Below are 6410 nucleotides of genomic sequence, written 5' to 3'. Positions count from 1 at the left end.
ATCAGCCCTCGACAACTTAACCAGCGGAAAATAATTTCTTGAAAAAATCCCTAAGCCCCGGGGTCACAGTTTCAGCAAAACTCTGACTTTTGGCAATTTACTCAAAAATGGATCCAAATGCTTGCAAATGCTCCCCTGAAAGCTTTGGCAGTCAAAACAGAAGGCTTTTTGTCACAGGAGAAGAAATCAGCCCTCGACAACTTAACCGGCGAAAAATATTTTTTAAAAAAAACCCAAAGCCCCGGGGTCACAATTTCAGCAAAAATCTGCCTATTGGCAATTCACTCAAAAATGGTGCCAAACGCTTGCAAATGCTCCCCTGAAAGCTTTGGCAGTCGAAACAGAAGGCTTTTTGTCACAGGAGAAGAAAGCAGCCTTCAACAACTTAACCGGCGGGAATTTTTTTTTTAAAAAAAATCCCTAAGCCCCGGGGTCACAATTTTAGCAAAAATCTGACTTTTGGCAATTCACTTAAAAATGGAGCCAAATGCTTGCAAATTCTCCCCTGAAAGCTTTGGCAGTCGAAACAGAAGGCTTTTTGTCACAGGAGAAGAAAGCAGCCTTCAACAACTTAACCGGAGGAAAAAAATTTTTTTGAAAAAATCCCTAAGCCCCGGGGTCACAATTTCAGCAAAAATCTGACTTTTAGCAATTCACTCAAAAATGGTGCCAAACGCTTGCAAATGCTCCCCTGAAAAATTTGGCAGTCAAAACAGAAGGCTTTTTGTCACAGGAGAAGAAATCAGCCCTCGACAACTTAAACAGCGGAATTTTTTTTTGAAAAAATCCCTAAGCCCCGGGGTCACAATTTCAGGAAAAATCTGACTTTTGGCAATTCACTCAAAAATGGTGCCAAACGCTTGCAAGTGCTCCCCTGAAAGCTTTGGCACTCAAAACAGAAGGCTTTTTGTCACAGGAGAAGAAAGCAGCCTTCAACAACTTAACCAGAGGAAAATTTTTTTTTTGAAAAAATCCCTAAGCCCCGGGGTCACAATTTCAGCAAAAATCTGACTTTTGGCAATTCACTCAAAAATGGTGCCAAACGCTTGGAAATGCTCCCCTGAAAGCTTTGGCAGTCGAAACAGAAGGCTTTTTGTCACAGGAGAAGAAAGCAGCCTTCAACAACTTAACCGGCGGATTTTTATTTTTTTTTTGAAAAAATCCCTAAGCCCCGGGGTCACAATTTCAGCAAAAATCTGACTTTTGGCAATTCACTCAAAAATGGAGCCAAATGCTTGCAAATGCTCCCCTGAAAGCTTTGGCAGTCGAAAGAGAAGGCTTTTTGTCACAGGAGAAGAAAGCAGCCTTCAACAACTTAACCGGCGGGAATTTTTTTTTTTTTGAAAAAATCCCTAAGCCCCGGGGTCACAATTTCAGCAAAAATCTTACTTTTGGCAATTCACTCAAAAATGGAGCCAAATGCTTGCAAATGCTCCCCTGAAAGCTTTGGCAGTCGAAAGAGAAGGCTTTTTGTCACAGGAGAAGAAAGCAGCCTTCAACAACTTAACCGGCGGGAATTTTTTTTTTAAAAAAAATCCCTAAGCCCCGGGGTCACAATTTCAGCAAAAATCTGACTTTTAGCAATTCACTCAAAAATGGTGCCAAACGCTTGCAAATGCTCCTGTGAAAAATTTGGCAGTCAAAACAGAAGGCTTTTTGTCACAGGAGAAGAAATCAGCCCTCGACAACTTAAACAGCAGAATTTTTTTTTTGAAAACCTCCCTAAGCCCCGGGGTCACAATTTCAGCAAAAATCTGACTTTGGGCAATTCACTCAAAAATGGTGCCAAACGCTTGCAAGTGCTCCCCTGAAAGCTTTGGCAGTCAAAACAGAAGGCTTTTTGTCACAGGAGAAGAAAGCAGCCTTCAACAACTTAACCGGCGGAAATTTTTTTTTTTTTTTGAAAAAATCCCTAAGCCCCGGGGTCACAATTTCAGCAAAAATCTGACTTTTGGCAATTCACTCAAAAATGGAGCCAAATGCTTGCAAATGCTCCCCTGAAAGCTTTGACAGTTCGAAACAGATGGCTTTTTGTCACAGGAGAAGAAAGCAGCCTTCAACAACTTAACCGGCGGGAATTTTTTTTTTAAAAAAAAATCCCTAAGCCCCGGGGTCACAATTTCAGCAAAAATCTGACTTTTGGCAATTCACTCAAAAATGGAGCCAAATGCTTGCAAATGCTCCCCTGAAAGCTTTGGCAGTCGAAAGAGAAGGCTTTTTGTCACAGGAGAAGAAAGCAGCCTTCAACAACTTAACCGGAGGAAAAAAATTTTTTTGAAAAAATCCCTAAGTCACAATTTCAGCAAAAATCTGACTTTTAGCAATTCACTCAAAAATGGTGCCAAACGCTTGCAAATGCTCCTCTCAAAGCTTTTGCCGTCGAAACAGAAGGCTTTTTGTCACAGCAGAAGAAATCAGCCCTCGACAACTTAACCAGCGGAAAATAATTTTTTGAAAAAATCCCTAAGCCCCGGGGTCACAGTTTCAGCAAAACTCTGACTTTTGGCAATTCACTCAAAAATGGTGCCAACCGGTTGCAAATGCTCCCCTGAAAGCTTTGGCGATGGAAACAGAAGGCTTTTTGTCACAGTAGAAGAAATCAGCCCTCGACAACTTAACCGGAGGAAAAAATTTTTTTTGAAAAAATCCCTAAGCCCCGGGGTCACAATTTCAGCAAAAATCTGACTTTTAGCAATTCACTCAAAAATGGTGCCAAACGCTTGCAAATGCTCCCGTGAAAAATTTGGCAGTCAAAACAGAAGGCTTTTTGTCACAGGAGAAGAAATCAGCCCTCGACAACTTAAACAGCATAATTTTTTTTTTGAAAACCTCCCTAAGCCCCGGGGTCACAATTTCAGCAAAAATCTGACTTTGGGCAATTCACTCAAAAATGGTGCCAAACGCTTGCAAGTGCTCCCCTGAAACCTTTGGCAGTCAAAACAGAAGGCTTTTTGTCACAGGAGAAGAAAGCAGCCTTCAACAACTTAACCGGCGGGATTTTTTTTTAAAAAAAAAAATCCCTAAGCCCCGGGGTCACAATTTTAGCAAAAATCTGACTTTTGGCAATTCACTCAAAAATGGAGACAAATGCTTGCAAATGCTCCCCTGAAAGCTTTGGCAGTCGAAAGAGAAGGCTTTTTGTCACAGGAGAAGAAAGCAGCCTTCAACAACTTAACCGGCGGGAATTTTTTTTTTTTTGGAAAAAATCCCTAAGCCCCGGGGTCACAATTTCAGCAAAAATCTGACTTTTGGCAATTCACTCAAAAATGCAGCCAAATGCTTGCAAATGCTCCCCTGAAAAATTTGGCAGTCAAAACAGAAGGCTTTTTGTCACAGGAGAAGAAATCAGCCCTCGACAACTTAAACAGCGGAATTTTTTTTTGAAAAAATCCCTAAGCCCCGGGGTCACAATTTCAGGAAAAATCTGACTTTTGGCAATTCACTCAAAAATGGTGCCAAACGCTTGCAAGTGCTCCCCTGAAAGCTTTGGCAGTCAAAACAGAAGGCTTTTTGTCACAGGAGAAGAAAGCAGCCTTCAACAACTTAACCGGCGGAAATTTTTTTTTTTGGAAAAAATCCCCAAGCCCCGGGGTCACAATTTCAGCAAAAATCTGACTTTTGGCAATTCACTCAAAAATGGAGCCAAATGCTTTCAAATGCTCCCCTGAAAGCTTTGGCAGTTCGAAACAGAAGGCTTTTTGTCACAGGAGAAGAAAGCAGCCTTCAACAACTTAACCGGCGGGAATTTTTTTAAAAAAAAAAATCCCTAAGCCCCGGGGTCACAATTTCAGGAAAAATCTGACTTTTGGCAATTCACTCAAAAATGGTGCCAAACTCTTGCAAATGCTCCTCTCAAAGCTTTTGCCGTCGAAACAGAAGGCTTTTTGTCACAGGAGAAGAAATCAGCCCTCGACAACTTAACCAGCGGAAAATAATTTTTTGAAAAAATCCCTAAGCCCCGGGGTCACAGTTTCAGCAAAACTCTGACTTTTGGCAATTCACTCAAAAATGGTGCCAACCGGTTGCAAATGCTCCCCTGAAAGCTTTGGCGATGGAAACAGAAGGCTTTTTGTCACAGTAGAAGAAATCAGCCCTCGACAACTTAACCAGCGGAAAATAATTTTTTGAAAAAATCCCTAAGCCCCTGGGTCACAATTTCAGCAAAAATCTGACTTTTGGCAATTCACTCAAAAATGGAGCCAAATGCTTGCAAATGCTCCCCTGAAAGCTTTGGCAGTCGAAAGAGAAGGTTTTTTGTCACAGGAGAAGAAAGCAGCCTTCAACAACTTAACCGGAGGAAATTTTTTTTTTGAAAAAATCCGTAAGCCCCGGGGTCACAATTTCAGCAAAAATCTGACTTTTAGCAATTCACTCAAAAATGGTGCCAAACGCTTGCAAATGCTCCCCTGAAAAATTTGGCAGTCAAAACAGAAGGCTTTTTGTCACAGGAGAAGAAATCAGCCCTCGACAACTTAAACAGCGGAATTTTTTTTTGAAAAAATCCCTAAGCCCCGGGGTCGCAATTTCAGGAAAAATCTGACTTTTGGCAATTCACTCAAAAATGGTGCCAAACGCTTGCAAATGCTCCTCTCAAAGCTTTTGCCGTCGAAACAGAAGGCTTTTTGTCACAGGAAAAGACATTGACCCTCGACAACTTAACCGGCGGACAATTTTTTTTTGGAAAAAATCCCTAAGCCCCGGGGTCACAATTTCAGCAAAAATCTGACTTTTGGCAATTCACTCAAAAATGGTGCCAAACGCTTGCAAATGCTCCCCTGAAAGCTTTGGCAGTCGAAACAGAAGGCTTTTTTGTCACAGGAAAAGACATCCACCCTCGACAACTTAACCGGTGGAATTTTTTTTAAAAAAAAAAAAAAAAAATCCCTAAGCCCCGGGGTCACAGTTTCAGCAAAACTCTGACTTTTGGCAATTCACTCAAAAATGGAGCCGAATGCTTGCAAATGCTCCCCTGAAAGCTTTGGCAGTTCGAAACAAAAGGCTTTTTGTCACAGGAGAAGAAAGCAGCCTTCAACAACTTAACCGGTGGAAATTTTTACAAAAAAAAAAAATCCCTAAGCCCCGCGGTCACAATTTCAGCAAAAATCTGACTTTTAGCAATTCACTCAAAAATGGTGCCAAACGCTGGCAAATGCTCCCCTGAAAGCTTTGGCAGTCGAAAGAGAAGGCTTTTTGTCACAGGAGAAGAAAGCAGCCCTAAACAACTTAACTGGCGGAAAATTTTTTTTTAAAAAAAATCCCTAAGCCCCGGGGTCACAATTTCAGCAAAAATCTGACTTTTGGCAATTCACTCAAAAATGGAGCCAAATGATTGCAAATGCTCCCCTGAAAGCTTTGGCAGTCGAAACAGAAGGCTTTTTGTCACAGGAGAAGAAAGCAGCCTTCAACAACTTAACCGGCGTAAAAATTTTTTTTTGAAAAAATCTCTAAGCCCCGGGGTCACAATTTCAGCAAAAATCTGACTTTTGGCAATTCACTCAAAAATGGTGCCAAACGCTTGCAAATGCTGCCCTGAAAGCTTTGGCAGTCGAAAGAGAAGGCTTTTTGTCATAGGAGAAGAAATCAGCCCTCGACAACTTAACCAGCGGAAAATAATTTTTTGAAAAAATCCCTAAGGTCACAATTTCAGCAAAAATCTGACTTTTGGCAATTCACTCAAAAATGGAGCCAAATGCTTGCTAATGCTCCCCTGAAAGCTTTGGCAGTCAAAACAGAAGGCTTTTTGTCACAGGAGACGAAATCAGCCGTCGACAACTTAATCAGCGGAAAATATTTTTTTGATAATATCCCTAAGCCCCGGGTTCACAATTTCAGCAAAAATCTGACTTTTGGCAATTCACTCAAAAATGGAGCCAAACGCTTGCAAATGCTCCCCTGAAAGCTTTGGCCGTCGAAACAGAAGGCTTTTTGTCACAGGAAAAGAAATCACCGCTTAACAACTTAACCGGCAGATTTTTTTTTTTAAAAAAAATCCCTAAGCCCCGGGGTCACAATTTCAGCAAAAATCTGACTTTTGGCAATTCACTCAAAAATGGAGCCAAACGCTTGCAAAAGCTCCCATGAAAGCTTTGGCAGTCGAAAAAGCAGGCTTTTTGTCATAGGAGAAGAAATCAGCCCTCGACAACTTAACCAGCGGAAAATAATTTTTTGAAAAAATCCCTAAGGCCCGGGGTCACAATTTCAGCAAAAATCTGACTTTTGGCAATTCACTCAAAAATGCAGCCAAATGCTTGCAAATGCTCCCCTGAAAGCTTTGGCCGTCGAAACAGAAGGCTTTTTCTCATAGGAAAAGACATCCACGCTCAGCAACTTAACCAGTGGAAAATATTTTTCAAAAAAATCCCTAAGCCCCGGGGTCACAATTTCAGCAAAAATCTGACTTTTGGCAATTC

This window comes from Podarcis muralis, chromosome 13, assembly GCF_964188315.1.
Source record: "Podarcis muralis chromosome 13, rPodMur119.hap1.1, whole genome shotgun sequence".
In the NCBI taxonomy this organism is placed as follows: Eukaryota; Metazoa; Chordata; class Lepidosauria; order Squamata; family Lacertidae; genus Podarcis; species Podarcis muralis.
This window is presented reverse-complemented; position numbering follows the sequence as displayed.